This window comes from Larus michahellis, chromosome 7 (assembly GCF_964199755.1).
Source record: "Larus michahellis chromosome 7, bLarMic1.1, whole genome shotgun sequence".
NCBI lineage: Eukaryota > Metazoa > Chordata > Aves > Charadriiformes > Laridae > Larus > Larus michahellis.
In genome coordinates, this window is record NC_133902.1 from 30,733,677 (window position 1) to 30,749,764 (window position 16,088).

Here is a 16,088-nt window from a genome sequence, read left to right on the forward strand (position 1 = left end):
TTGGCAGCGCGTCTGTGCTGGGTTAGATGTAGCCAGAGCTGCCACGGAGCAACAGAGTGAGCCTGGGCACGGCACATCCAGGTTGCTCCTTTGTACCCGTGCGCTCACGGCGCTTACTCCCTGAGCCTGCTTCTGGGGGAGGTGGTGTCGTTCCAATCCCTGCAGGGTCACGGAGGATCATTAAGAGAGCATGGCAGGATTAATACAACCTGGAGACACAGTCTAAACCTGCTGATAACACCAGATTCATAGTCACTGCTCGCTCACTCTCACTGCTGATAGTCAGCAAGTGCAGAATGGCACTGAAAATTGAAGTGCTTATCACTTTTATTAAATTATGTGAACCCAGACATTTATTAATCGTGGAACATTTCCACAAACTACAAAGCAGGGTAGCAGTAGTGGTGTATTATTTTGAACAGCTGGATTAAAACTATTTTATTTGCAACTTCAGGCGGCTACTGCAGTCTCTTTGTGATGAATGCATTCATTTTTATTCCACATTGACAATATAAAAAAAAGACATTCAGAGTTGCAATTGAAACAGTCTGATATTTCTGCATCTGTAACTTTAATCTCAGCCTGTCTGGGATATTGTTAATTGGCAACATTTTATTATGTTGTCCAAAATTTGGAAGTGATTACATGCTAAGGCTAATTTATATAGCAAAGATTTTTTGCTATATACATTAGAATTATATGTGTGAACTTGTTCTTTCAAATGACTTGATTGTATGTACACATGAAAATTATTTTCTCCGTGTACAGTGTACAAGCTTGTATTTTAAAGGCTGCCTCTTCATGTTGCTTTTGACATAGCTTACAACCTCAACGGTAAATTAGTATTTACAGAACTAAAACAATTCGCATGGTTTTGCATAATTGTTCTCATTTATGGAAAATACTGTGCTTTAGCTGATTGAAGTTTTCTTCCTGTCAAATACTGACAGATCAAACCCGACGTAAAACACGGCTATGTTATGGCATGGTATGACCGGTTCCAGCACAGGGGAGATGTACCTTCCCAGCCGAAGGCAGAACGAATGTCAGCTCTTTCGCGCTAGAGCTTGGAGCCCCAGCACGCTGCCATCTTCCCCAGCAGCCCACGCAATAAACTATATTTACGCCAGCCTCCTCTCCCATAGCATTATCTGCGGTAGCACCCAGCGTTTTATCCCATTTTATAAATAACTTGAAAAAGGGTGATCTCGGCCCTGAAGTTGTGGTAGGATGAGAAATAAGGCTAGAGCGTGGCCGAGGCGGCGCGGTCCGAGGCTGGCCCAGGGCAGCCGCCGCCGGCTCTGCGGGACACAGGACCGAGGGTTTCCGCGGCATTTCCAGGATTTGGTAATTTGCTGCCTACAGAAACCCTCAGTGACAGACGCGGGACGGGGAACGTACCCCCCAGCGCCTGGAGCCGCGCACCGAACCGCACCGTGAGCTCCCGGCCAGCGCGCGGCGAAAGGGCGCTCGCCGCCGCCAGCTCCGGCCGGACCCGCTCTGCCAGGCTCGGCAGCGCGACCGCCTGGGAGAGAGCCAGCGGCCCCGGGGCGGGGGCGGCAGCTCGCCTCAGGGCACCCCGGCATGGCGCCCGGCCGCCCCCCGCGCGCCAACCGACCCTCGCCTGCCAACCGTCGCTCGCGCGCCCAACCGCCGCTCGCGCGCCCAACGGTCGGCCGCTGCCTCTGCGCTGCGGGGCCCCAGCCGCCCCCCGGGCGCTGGCGGTGGGCCCGCTGGGGCGGGGCGAGGCGCGGCCTGCGCGCCGGAAGTGAGCGGCGGGGGGGGAGCCCGGAGCGGCGGCGGGCGGTGGGGCGGTAGCGGCGTGGAGGGAGCGGTGTCTCCGCTGCCGGACAGGGACGTGCTCCGGCGGCCGGGCGGAGGCGTGTTCCGCGCTCGGCGGAAACAAGACACGGGAAAGGAAGGGAGCGGCAGTGGGAACCGGCATCGGCGGCCACCATTAGCGGCAGCAGGGGGAGGAGGAGCAGCAGCACCAGCCGCCGCCGCGGGGGTCTGCAGGCGGAGCGGAGCCCGGGTGCCGCTGGCGGCAGCGAGCGGGAGCGTGCCCGCCGCTCTTATTCTGTGGGGGCTCGCCGCTGTCCGCCAGCCCGCCAGGGGCTTCTCCTCAGCCGGGGCGAGGTGAGTGGTGGAGCCGGCGTCTTGTCGGGATTTTTTTCGGGGGGGTGGCGGCGGTGGGAGAGCCGGCGGGCGTCTGCCGGAGCCGGGGGCGGTGTTTCCTGCCGCTTCCCCCTCAGCACGGCGGCGGGGCGGGGGCCGCCGAGGGACCGCTGCGGCCGGGGGCTGGGCGGGGAGGACCGGAGCGAAGGAGTGGGAGAGGGGCGAAGATTTCACGCCCCCCCACCCAACCCTCCAGTCTGTGTCCTGCGCCCCTCCGCGCCCCAAAAATCATCGGCTGTTTTTTTTCAAACCGGCTTTGCAATGCTGATGACTGGTGAAGGGTTTCTTTTTTTTGTGTGTGTGTGTAGTTCCCACCCCACCCCCCCGGCTTTTCCCTGTGTAAGGCATGCCTCAGAAGGGGCTGGGAAGTGAGCCGGGGATGCGCGAGGGATGTAGTCGGTGGCATCCAGACAATGTCAGCTTGGGTGAGTCTCCACCCTGTGGAGCTGCAGGCAGCCCAGTCCCCTGCACAGGCATCGCCGGGTCTCTCTGTGCGACCCGGGGAACAAAACGCGCTCAGATCCTCTCTCCTCGTGCAGAAAGGAAAGATTGCTTTGGATTATTCGCTACAATGTTTCGTTAAAAAAAAAAAAAAAAAAAGACTTGAAATCTCTTAAGCTTTTTAGCCATACGACTTACTGAGGGCAGGCTGGTTTGTGGAGAGCCTCCAAAGCAAGGCTGGTGTCTGCATTGGTTTTCATGAAGATGGGGAGAGTGGTGTGTGTGTATATATATATTTTTTTTTTTTTTAATTTTTTTTTTGCATGGGGAAAATCATTGATGCTGGGAGGGGAAGGAGGAGTGTCTGTATACATGAGTGTCACATGACCTGTGTAAAACTCATATAGGTATACTTCTATTACTCCTTTATTAATGCTAGCTATTTTAAGAAGCCAGTGACTTATATGTTCATTTTGGAAGGTTTTATTTGTTTTGGATTTATCATCTTGTGTGTCAGAAAATAGTCATCTGCATGTTTGGGCACTGTCTTTGTATTTTGCCATTTTTTTGTAGTATTTCAAGGCTTTTTATGTTTTTACTGGGTTATAGGTACTCAGATGGGGACAAGCAACAGTATGTATAGTACACTCCTTTAATTGGAGGAGTACAGGTATACTTGGTTTGGCACGAGTATGCTATTTCATATGGCTAATATCTTTACACTGCCATTCATGTGATGGAGGAATGGGGAATGACTGCAGAATCACACCTGCTCCATTTTAAACAAATTGCCTCTCTTCATCTGTTCCCCCTCGCTTCCCTGTCCTCCAGACAGGGACACATTAGGTTGTAAAACACCTTTGAGCAGAAAAATAAATTTATATGTTTATTGATGAATGAATTTAGATGTTTATTGAAACAATATTTCTAAAAAAGCAAATCTTCCTATTTTACTGTCTGTTTAATCATCTCTGCTGAGAAGTTTCCTATTAAAATAGAGGAACAGAAAAATTGCTTGCTAAATCATCTTGAAGAAAAAAATATAAGTCATAAATTCCAGTTCTAGGGAATACTTTACATGTAGATATAAAGGTGTAGACATGTCCATATTTAATATGCTGATATCCTTCTTGGTGGGTGTGGTTGATAGTGGAATATAGAACTGTTTCTCTGCACCTAAGTGGGTATGTGGTTTTTCATATCAGCGGGTGACACTCAAATTACCTTACAGAAATCCGCTTTAGGGATACTTTTGCTTTCATAGAACAAGGAGGTAAGTGGCATCAAGGAATTCATTTATTACCCTACTACAAATTTCATTTTCAGATAGATATTTCCTTAAAATGGCTTGGGTTTTAGATTTATATGACATGCAATGAAGAGTTCTTCTACCACTGTTTCTCTTGACTCAGCGTGGGATGACAGAGAGAAAAGTATTGCTAAAGAGATAAGCCACAATTCAGGAAAGCTGTGTAGTATACCAGTTGTTAATCTCTCGAAAGAATATAAAAAATATATAAAGGGGCACTGACAAATTTGATATAATCTTCAGTCTGCCTGCCTTGCGTAATATTTTGAGGCCACTGCCTTCAGGTTTGACTTTAAAATAGTTTTCTTCCAGGGGAGTATTGCATTGATATAAACCGTTTGGAACTCCCTATATATGGCAGCCTGTTCCTTTCTCCATAAAGTAAGCCGTAGTACGGAGAACACATGTTGGTTTAAAAGAGTGTATGAGACTGTCATGGTAACTTTGTAGGTAATTGTTCAATTTCATTGATTTTAAGAGGCTTTATTTTTCAAGAGAATATCTCAGTCTTCTGAGTATCAGTGTATGTGGATATTGCCTCATTTCTCCCTTCTCCCAAACCACTGAATTTTTTTTCAGCTGTAAAGCTAATGTGTTGCTTCTTTATTTGAATTTTGCAAGAATATGAACATGTGCTCCTTTATCTCTTCCTTCAGCATCAAGATTTTTAATAAAATCAGCTAGCTTTTCTAGCCAGAAATAGTTATTCCTTTGTGCTCTTACTTAACATCTTTATGCTGTATTAATCTGATCTTTATTGGTTGTACAACTTGCCTTCCTTCTTCAAATGTCTTTGAGCCACTGGAGGGGGGAAAAACCAAAACTCTATCAAACTGGGGCAGAGTTAAATCTGAGTGACTAAGCCAGTTAGGCAAATACTAAGAAGAATAGTGCTGAAGATCCCAGCCATTAAGTAATTTAGATCACATTCTTAATAGCAGAAAAAATCCAAATCTCTTGGTTACAAATGAAGCTGAAGGTTGCAAAATAATCACACTGTTATGTTAAACAATAGTTTTATGACTGAATTTTCCAGTAGAACTGAAATAATGTATTTCACAGCTTCCCATTAACATCAGTTCATACTGAGGACCCCACTGGTTAAATCTAGAACTTGTTTTGGGCACTTATCAAAGCCAAAAACGTTCAACTTGTATTTCAGCCCACAACAATAAACCAAACACTGATGGATGCTTATTTTGTGATGTTTCTCACCCTTTCTCTGCAATTGCTAGAAGAAAACGTATGTTGATTTACATCTGAATCAGGCAATCTCAGATAAACAAGCTTTATAAAAAGAGGCAATCCAGATCTGTTTTATTGCTGAAGTTTAATAATACGTAGAAATGACAGCAGACTGCTGAGTAGTCACGTTTAACGTGTTTCTGTGTAGAATGTTAATTTTGTTTAAGGAAATGTAACTTACAAACCCAAACTTGTTGTATTGAGTAACTCCTTTTAAGGATTCAAAAAATATCTATCATAATTGTCAGTCACAGATTTTGAGTAAGTACATGCATTGAATGCTCTCCACCATTAGGAATGTCTATAAGGTTAGGGAATGCCAGTGAAGAAACTTGTACTATAATTAATTGCCTGTTATAATTGTTCTTCAGATTGGCAAGGGATTTAAATTTATTTTTGTTAATCTGCAAGCATTATAATCACTTAAAACCTGTGTTCATTGAAAATGGCATATTATTTTCAAGAGGTTAATACTAGAAATTGGTAATAACTATCCAATTAAGCATATCAGTCCCTGTGAGAAAGACAAGTAAAATTCCGTGATGATTCAGGTTGCTAATAATCATCCTCGTAGTTGAAAATCTTATAAAGACTAGAAAAAGTATCTGCAGCATGCTACTTATGCAACTTGATCCAGATACATTGGATTATATTTTTTGACTTTTCAATGAGTTAAAGTCACTTCTCTAGTTCTTCCTAAGCAGTAAATTTTATTTATTTGCTAGGACAGGCTGTAGTTGAAGTCTTTAATGTAGATGTTACACAGAATAATATTTTTATTGAGCTTGCTTTTTTTTTTTTTTTAATACGTCTATTAGTGAAAAGCACTTGAAATATCTTGTTCTGTGAGCTAGCACTCTATTTGTTAGGAGTTGTATAGGGGAAGATGACGTGCACAAGAGTTTGAAACTGGCCTGAGGGTTAAATATTAGGAAAACTATTTTTTGCCATCTTATTTCGTAATGAGTTAGTTGAATTCTGTAGAGAGGACCGGGTAGGGAGGAGGAATTCCAGAGCTACTATGAAAATAGTTTTAAAACTTCATAGTCATAGAACATAATTTTTATCTGTTACTGAATTTCTAGTCACAGAAATTCATCAGATTAATTTAAGTTGACGTAATCAGAAAGGTGGTTGAATCTTCATTGCCTCTGTTCTTTCTTGTTAGGAGAATGGTGTATAAGGTGAAAGTTTTTGTACAAAAATATTATAGTGAGTCTGTTGAAGGAATTGCTATATGCAGTAGCAAAACTGTTATCATGTGTTTGCTTTTCTTAAGTAAATATTTTAAAGCGTTCAAGAACTGAAGTTGTTGCTGGTAAAAATGCACTGATGTTGCATAGAGAAAATGGTAGACTGAATGAGGTTTGTTCTCATCTTCTGTGAAAACTTTATTAAGTACCACCCCTTTTTGGAATGTTAACGTTGTGTTGTTCTAATTGTTGTATTTGACATCTGCTGAAATGATCTTGTACTGTCCAAGGGTGTCAGTATTGTCAATCTAAGCATTTAAAATAGCAAGTTGCATTTGTAAACTAAACCAGTCCTCTTTTGCTTAAGCAATGTTAAGCACAAATCCAAACTACCTTACTGTTTCCCACTATTTATTACAGCACAATAGCAGATTTCTAGCAGATCAGGATTCGAAAGAAACAGGAACAAAAAGTGACATCATTCTCCAGTTTTGTGGCTCTCATCAGTTTAATTACTTGTGTCAGTATTGTGCTTTCCTCTAAAAAAAAGTCTTGGAGAAGTTAAATAGAGGACCTGGTCATTTCTCTCAAATGCATGTATGAAGTGGAAAAATATGCTAAATGAAACATGTGCAGAAAGGGGCTGGAGGGAGGCTGATTGGCATCCTTCATCCTCTCTGATAACTTTAACGTTCAGAAAGCTTTGGGAGCAATTGCGTGAGGACTGGCAGAAACTTCTGTTCATGTGACAGTGAGAGTTGAAGTTCACTGCCTGTCACTGGCATAGAGACCTTGGCTACTGCCAGTGCTGTGATTATTCCATCATGTCCTTCCCTATCCCCAAAGACCTCATAATTTGCTTTGTCGGACCTGGCATATTTTTTTGTCCTTAATACTGCGTTAAAGAAAAATTTTAAAAAAGTGTTAACTGTGCTATGCTTAGAGTTGAGATGTGCAATACAATTATTTCTCGTCATTGTTTTTTTCTTTAAATTGTTGCCTTCTTGGTTCTTGCAGTAGGAAAGAACAGTTTAGTAGTTTGCTCCCTAAAGAATAGCTCCAAGTAGAGCTTGTTGCTTTCCAATGATGCATGGACAGATTTCATCTTGATGCAAATTCTGTAATTTATTACCACTTTCCTGCTTTAAGAACAGCCATCTTTAGCATAGGAAAGGTAGTTCATTCTAGGTGAGCATAGTCTTAATGCCTGAACTTGGTTACAGGGTCCTAGTAAAAGCACTCCGCCAAACTAAAACTGTTGTTGAGCAAGCAGTTTTTGCTTCTACTATCCTACCTTCGTGTATCAGTGACTTGTGAAAAACTCTGCAGGTTCTTTGAGGAAGTACTGCAAACTCTTAAAGGATTAGTCTATGCAAAATTTAACTTTATTTTCTGAAATCCAGTTGGTCATCGTAAAAGAAAAAATGTTTTCAGAACTGTCCAAAAGACTTAATTACTAGCCTTAATGAAATTGTAATTGGTAAATTTGCATCACCTACTTGTGAAATTCGATTTTGAAGGCTATGTCATTAAATAGAGTTAGAAGTGCAAATAATGAATATGAATCAAGCATTGATGATAAAATAATCCCGTCTCAAATGGTTGAATTCTTACTCTGAGATCACCTTTCCAGTTAAATCCCTTCAATATGTGTCATAAAATTGCCTGCTGAGTTAAGTGGAACATTAAAAGTTGAGTGAGTTACTGCATACTGCGAAAAATGCTACCTTTACAACACAGAATTCATAAAGGGGTGTTTTGTGTGAAATTTCATTCTTTTTGGAACTTACAGATGGTGCTAAGACAGTTTTGCCCCAATATGTTGTTTCAATCAGTGATGAAAAAAATATTTAGTGTGTTTTTTAATGTCTCTGTATTTCTTTTACATTGTTTCATTGATTATTGTGATGAAATATCTGTCTAAAATGCCTATTTGATTGGTTTAATCACTGAGAAAGTATACTGAAACTATGTTTGACAGATTTTCGTCTCTGACAAAGGGCTTGTAGATTTGTAGTGGTACTCCTACGTTAACTCCGTGAAGTTGCTGAATTGATCCTTGTGACATGCCATTGGTGGAAAGACAAATGTTCAGAAAGAAACAGCTTGTGTACATGCTTGCTGGCTTTCTCTCCTCTTTCCACCTCTTCATGATGAGATGCCACTGATAGACTTTGTTTTAGATGCTATAGAACACAGCATTAGCAAAACAAATGTGCAGGTACTTTGGAGGAAGTCAAGTTGGTCCATGTGTTGTTTATAAACTTCTTCCAGTCGTTAATATCTGTACAGATGCATTTGCGGTGCCTGGAATAGCCACAGGTTTGCAGTTCTCCCTACTTTGATCTCTGACAGTGCTGACCCAGTCTCAAGAACTGTATGTTCCACTTGGTATTTTTTCTAGTAGGTCACTTAATAAAATGGTGTTAATAAGAGCAAAAGGTAAGCAATTGAGATTAGAGACGATTATATTTCTTTTCCTTATACTTTTCCTGGCAGAAGTATCCTTAGGTCTTATTTAGCTTCAGTGATCGCTAAACTGTTGTGTGTTAAAAATACTCTTAAAAAGAAAAGCCTGGTGAGATTTGATACAGGAAAGTTCTATGATCCACTTTACAGCATGATCCACAGCATACCAAGTTGGTAAGACTGAAGGGGTGATGAGTTGTGGTGAAAGGTTCTACCTTTGGGGAGTTGCTGAGAGAGGAAGAGAAGCTACACCCTTGTGTACACCTTCCTAGACCATGACTGTACAGTTTTGGAAAATTAAAGGTTCTTTTATCTCTGGGATGTAAAAGCATTTTTAAAAATAAAGACAAATTCCCTTGTAGGCTGCTGTTTGCATCTTACAAGTATTAAAAGCCATATATCCAGGTTTTCATAATCTGTTGTAGGAAATACTTTGCACCGTGATTTTGTTAATGAATTAATTTTCATATCTAGATGACAAATGTTATCTACACTTATTTAGGCAAGCTGGTTTATGAAATGAGGATGGGTTCTAGCTCAATACTGAAAACAGTAAGTTTTCAAGATGTTTGAAAACATATCATGAATGATTTTGGAATGAGACTGACTTTTGCAGCTTAATGATAATCCTGTGTTTTTTCTCCTTTGTGTCTGAGCTCATTGCTTGTTACTCCTCTTCTTTATGGTTTAGAGTGGAAGTATTGAATTAGGAGTGAACAGACATACACTCTTAACAAATGTGAAACTATTTTCTTATGACTATGACAGTGTTCCCTCAGGTTTTCTCATATCATTTGCTGGGAATACACAAAGATAAGTTAAGATCTGAAGTTCTTAAATTTGTGTTAACTCTGAAACTCTGTGTCTACAAGGAGAAGACACCCTATGTGAAATAAATGGCATATCTACTCTAGCTTCCTTCAGAAGTGAGGACAATATTCACTGCCCGGGGAGGTTCCTCACAGTTGTTCAGTGGGAGGTACACTACTGATGGATTGTGTCTGGACTTAAAATAAAACCTCAGTCTTTGGTATTGCTCTGTGGGCTATTCGTAGGCAGTTTCCCGCTCATGTGTGGTTGTTTTGCATTTCATCCTGGTTTGCCTAGTTCATGCCTGTATAGTGATGAGGCATCTTCCATAGAATTTTTGATTCCATGCCAGAAGCCAAGCATTCCAAGGTCTATTTATCCTTAGTTATCTCCTTTATTTTTCCTTGCTTCCTGCTTTTTTTTATCCTTGCTTCCTGCTTTTCTCCTTGCTAGAAGGATCACCATGATCTCGTTGCACCATTCAAAATTGAGTTAATAATTGTTGGAATCTGTTTTAATATACCAATGCAAGTTTGGACATTCCAGGTGTCTGTAATCATTCTTCTTCACAGGTGACTAAAGACCTTTTACACAAATGCATTTTACGGGGCATTTAAAAAAAGTAATTCCCCTAGTGGAAAAAACTCCTTAAGTTGTTCTGGGCTTTTAAAGAAAAATGCCTTCTAGACCTCTGTTCTCCAAGGAAGTTGTTGCTTATGTCTTTAATGCGCAACTCAAGTACTTGGACATGTAGTTCTGAGTGGCTTTGATAGAAACATGGATGATTGCACGCTATTCCTGGAAAAGCATTCTGCAAGTTTGTGGTGTGTGTCAGTGACCAACATTTCTAGTAGTTTGGATTTTAGTTAACAGTACTTCTGTCTGAGGCTTTAAGAAAAGCACTTATATCTATTAAAAAGTGGCATTTTACTTAGCAGGGGAGGGGAAGCTGGTAGTTTTCACTCTCTAGTAACTGTGCAAGGTAGTAATACTGACTAAAACTTGTGAATTCCTTTGGCCATCTCTGAGCACGTCACAGGTCAGGAGAACAACTCTACCTGAAGCTGGGTAACAGAAGATAACTTTTTCTTTCACCTCTACTCAGGTATGTCTATCAATAAGTAACTTAGTGATATCTTATGATCAGTTCTGTGAAACTGAAAGGTTATTTGTCAGATTGACGTGAGTACCAACAATAAATTCCTGCTCAGGGAGGAAGGAAAGGAATTATTTTTTGAAGTAAATGTTCAGTTGTTCTGGATTAGAGACCTCAGAGATTCTTTCTAAGAAGCATAGCACAAAGGAGAAGTCTCATTTTCAGCAATTACACGGAAGGAGAAGGAGGGTCCTATAGAAAAGCGTGAATGTTGTCTTCCCTTTCTGGCAGCTGGCAGAGGGGAAAATTGAAGCAATAGGGAAATGAGTGAAATTGTTAGGAGGAACCATTAATCCACGTCACAGTTCTTAAAGTGAAACATGCAGTGTTTTTATGAAGACTACTCTGTATTAACTAAACTTCAGTTGATAGTGCAGCATACAGCTTAACCTTTTATGCTTGCTGTCCTTGTTAGTGAAAGTCAGAGACTTTCTTGTTAAAAATAAAATAGAAAACAAATCCCCCAAAACCCCCATTCAAGTGCTTGTGATTAGCTTGAATGAAGCTTTCTATTTTGATACTGCTCGTTCCTGTTTAGCTTGAATCTGTGTAAAAACTTCATAAGGTCCTCAAAAACAACAGCAATTTTTTAAAAAAAAAAAAAAGCCCTTGTAATTAGTTATTACTACTTTGTAATGAAAAATCTTTAAATTATCTTTTATCAACTGGAATGGAGTATTCCGGGAATGACTAGTGTGCAGTGTGGGGTTGAAAGTCCAGTGCAGAGCAAACAAAGTATTTTCAGACTGTGCACTTTCAACTTCAGTGGTGGTTCATTTCTGAAATGTGATAACTTGGGCGTCTCTCCTCTTGAGAAGAGGTGTCACTTAATCTTCATCCTCCTGATATACTTAAAAGTGTCATGTAGGAAGTTAGCTTGGGTAGACTCTTACACCCAAAAGTTTGGGGAATTATTTTATGTGTCTTTTTTTCTGGGCCTCGATCCTTCAAAAGTATATTAGGTTTGTGTGGCCTTTAAATTTAAAATGCACGTAGTGTAGGAAAAAAACCATTGTCACTTGACACAAATTACTTTGATTTAATGTACAGGCTGTCTGCTCTCATTCTCATGAAAAGAGCTTAAATTGAACTGCTGTTGCTTGCTTTCTGGCTTAAAGACTGATCTGAGTGCAGTACATGAGGCACGTTATTGTATTATCTGTAACTTTTAAAATTATTCCTCATATCTAGTACCTTCTGATGATTACTGTTTTCCACTAATTCTTGTGAAGTGTATACTTACTTTGAAGATGACAACATGAATTGTTATGTCCTTGTATAGTATGACCTTGGGCCAACCTCATATCTTTGTATACTGTGAAGTAAAAGGTGCATTAGAATTTGAGAAATGAGAATTGAACCTAAAAACAGTAATAAAATAGGTTTAAAGTGTTTGTAGAACAGGAGAATGTGTTGTAAAGCAACGTCTTCCTAAGACTTTATTTATAGTTTCTCAATTTTGTAGAGCATAATAAAACCCATACCTTCTGAGCTTGGATTCCACCTCTCCATTTCCCCACTGGTCTTGGAAGGTATGCAGTTTTCCTTTTATTTAAAATGTACCTCACCTGAAACTAGAAGACCAGAACTTTTTAGTTTTCTGTATTTGTGCTCATTATTAACTTTCTGAGATAAGGTTAGTCTGGCATACTCTTTGATACAACTATTGACAGGCTGTGAGCATTTGAGAACAACATTTGTATATAAGTTTGAAGTTCTTTACAATGAGGGTGGTGAAACGCTGGAGCAGGTTGCCCAGAGATGTGGTGGAGGCCCCATCCCTGGAGACATCCCCTGGAGACATCCCTCATTCAAGGCCAGGCTTGATGAGAGGCTCTGAGCAACCTGATGTAGTTGAAGATGTCCCTGCTTACTGCAGGTGGGTTGGACTAGATGACCTTTAAAGGTCCCTTCCAATCCAACATGTTCTATGTTTCTTGATAGGCGATCTGATGAAATATGATAAAATGTTACAATTTATTGGTATGTCTTGTGTAGTACATTGTTCTAGTTAAAGCTGTCTAAATCTTTTATTTTTCTACTTCAGAATCTGTTGAAAAGCAAGATGAAGGGCCAGTTGTTCTCTTACAAAAATGTTAAAAATTGCAGCTGACCGTATGTTGTCTGCATTCTTTTTGTCTTCCAGTGTGGATTTAAATATTTGAGTTTACAACTGCGCATGCTTTCACTATGTTATGATATGCCATAGGAGTTGAGAAGGCATAGCCTACTGATAAATTCAGCAGCTGTTTCTTCATTCCTAAAATGACTTTTGCTGGACTGCTTTTCTTAAAATGTTGGTATTTTAGCATGATTCAGGCAGTATTACTGACAGGAATATGGAACTAACATATTCAGAAGTAGGGCTTTTCTTGTTTTTGCAGTATGATTACATATATATAAGTATATAAAGTATGCATCTTAAATAATCGTCTTTTAGCATGTCTGTTTATTCCAAGACGCTCAGACTGAAGTATTGAACTTTTTGGAGTATAGTGACAGCCAGTGTGACATCAAACCAGTGGTATTTGGAGTATGAAGTTGGTTTCTTTTAATAGAATTTGGAATACGTAGATGGTTAACTGGTTAAAGTGTTACATTATTCGTTCACTTTTCCAAAAAAATGATTAAAATTTTGCCTGACACGACTTGTTGTGGAAGACTAGTGCTGTGATGGAGTCATCTCTTAAACTAGAGAACGCTACTTTGTGGGGGAATTTGAAGGTCCTTTTGCAAGCCTTAGCTTATTTAATATTTCTTTCATAATTTCTGAAGTGTTTTCTTGCATCTGTAATGTGATTAGTAATATTTCACCAGGGGGACAGCGGCAGTCTGGTCCTGCATGCGTCAAGAATCGTCTGTGTAGTTACATGGAACTGATTTGAACATATGGCTTGTGGCTTGTATTTCAACTTTAGTAAATAGTGACGATCTTCCTATCATTAGGTGTGCATGCAGTAGCCTGGTATTTAATGGAATGCAGATTGATAACTTTGTAGTTTTCATGTATTGCCACTATGCTTAATATATTTTATAGATCATGCTTAGGAAATCCCTTTGTAACTAACTGATCTTTTCTCTTTCCAAAGATGAGCAAGATAAGCACTGAAATGATATCCATGACTCTGCATTCTGTAAAAAAATTGATTTGTGCCATCTGTGTATTGCTGATCTTTTATAGTGTCTTGAGGAATAGGACATTATTTAGAAAGAGGGAATTAGGTCTGCCACAGTGGAAGCATTACATTATGGATTAAAAGCTGTCCTTGTCATCTTTGAACCATACTACTTTTGCTGTCCTCTTACATGCATGTTTTTTTGCTTTATACAGTCTTACAGTTCTCTTGCTGAGTTGCAGACCAGTAGTTTTGAAAGTTGTATGTTTAGCTCTCTTGTCCTCTTTTTGGTTATTGGTCTTGGAACGTTTGCTTCTGGAATGCTGCTTGATTTGAAACAGGATAGGTAGAAAAATCCTTTTTTCTGTGCCCATTTTCTTCCTGTACTTGAGCTTATGTTTGCATGCGTGCTTTTAAGTTTTGTTGGCTAGAATTGTCCCACAGGAGATGTTCTGTCCAGTTCTTGGGGGTTGTAATATTGTTCTTGGTGTTCCCCATCTCAAAATGCACATGGCGGGAGGTTGGATAATATAATTAGCTCTGCTAGTCCTGTGCTTTGTACATATTCTCCTCAGCTGGGAGAAATTCATTAGATAATGTGCAAGAGTTGAAAAAGGGGCTGAGAACCTGCTTTCTGTGACTTGATTGCATTTTAAAAAATATAAAATGTCATGAATAATAGAGCTGGAAAGAAGTACTGTTAGAATTGACCTTACTACTAGCACAGTAGGCTGTGAATGATTCCGCAGATGTATTGCTCTTTTAATTGTTTTCCTCTGAGAGAAGGTTGTGACATCAGATGAAAAATTGAGACCAGGAATAAACAAGATTTTAACATTTTTTACAGGTATTTCTTCATAAATGATCTTGTGGGGCACACTCTGGCTTTTGCTAGAGCTGTTTTCATCTCCGGATCTCATAAGTGGTTGCGCTGAATTGAATAGAGATGGAGACATAGAAATAGTGTGAACAGGCAGGCATGGATTCCTGGTAGTGGTATTGCCATGGGACTGTAGCCAGTCATTTCCCCTAATAAGTGTGAAGGTCCACTGGCAGCTCTGGCAGAACAGCTGCAGCTTGTGTTATAGCATACTATCACCTAGTTGTTGAGTCATTCACTGCTGATCTTCTTAGCTACTGTCCAGTAAATAATGAATTTTGGCGAGTCCCTTGACTAAAATTTCCACGTGCACCTTGGTGACCAGTGTTTTGAAGAGTGGTTATTAGTCTAACTTTGCACTGATTACAGTTTTGTCAGGCTTTTGCTATACTGCGGTATATTCTGGCAATATACGCGAAGCTAAGATTTTAGAATACTGTTGAACAATAAAAGGAGAGCAAAACAACATGACCCATATCTTCATCTTTTTCTAAGTTCACTAAAAACTGAATTGGTTGTATGATTTCCTTCAATATGATGGGAAAATTGTCCAGGTAATTGCTTCCTTATTTGTTCTATTTATATATCTATCTATCTATATGTATCTCTCTATATCATCCTTCAAAGTGTGTTGCAGTGTTTCTGTCAAATGCAAAAGAGCATCTTCAACAGAATGCCAAATCCAGCTGTAGGAGAACAGAAGTTGCTTCAGCTTCACCAGCACAATTTAAAACCTACCTTGTGTAGTAGTAGTTTATTAAAAAAAGAAAAAAAAAAAAAAAAACCAAAAACAACAAAACACCAAAACAACGCAACCAAGCCAACCCCAAAACCTAACTATGAGAGAAGGTTGTGAATGTTCTAAAACATTTATTTATTGAAACTTATTACTAATGGCTTATGTTGGGGTATGTATATATATGGCGTATATATACCTGTCAACATATATATGTATGTGTGTGCGTGTATACACACACACATACATATATATATTTATATATATGTTAGCAGGTATACTACGTGTTTCTTGCCTAGTGCTTTTTATGAGCAAATGTGTAAAAAGTATACTGGTGTAAATAAAGGTAAAGTTTTTTACTTTCTGACCTCTCTAATACAGTTTCAGCTAGAAAGTGATAGCAGTGAGTATTAGGAGTCTATCCATTGTGACCAGCAATGTTTAGCACTGCAACAACAGCAATATGTGGAAATCTTTCCCAACTTTCTTCCACTGACTTTTGGGCTTGTTTTTCTTCTTCCTCCAGAAGGTGGGCTTTTCTCATTTGTTTTTCTTTAT

At 40.0% G+C, this 16,088-nt stretch overlaps 1 protein-coding gene across 3 annotated transcripts in view; it reads left to right on the forward strand.

The window, feature by feature from the left end:
- The first annotated feature begins 1,790 nt into the window (after positions 1-1,790).
- Positions 1,791-16,088, forward strand: part of RAPH1 (Ras association (RalGDS/AF-6) and pleckstrin homology domains 1) — a 101,552-nt gene continuing 87,254 nt past the window's right edge. For all 3 annotated transcript variants that reach the window (XM_074595902.1, XM_074595903.1, XM_074595904.1), the window contains exon 1: positions 1,791-2,136. The gene's annotated coding sequence lies outside the window, so the exon portion shown is untranslated. The remainder of the gene's footprint in view (positions 2,137-16,088) is intronic.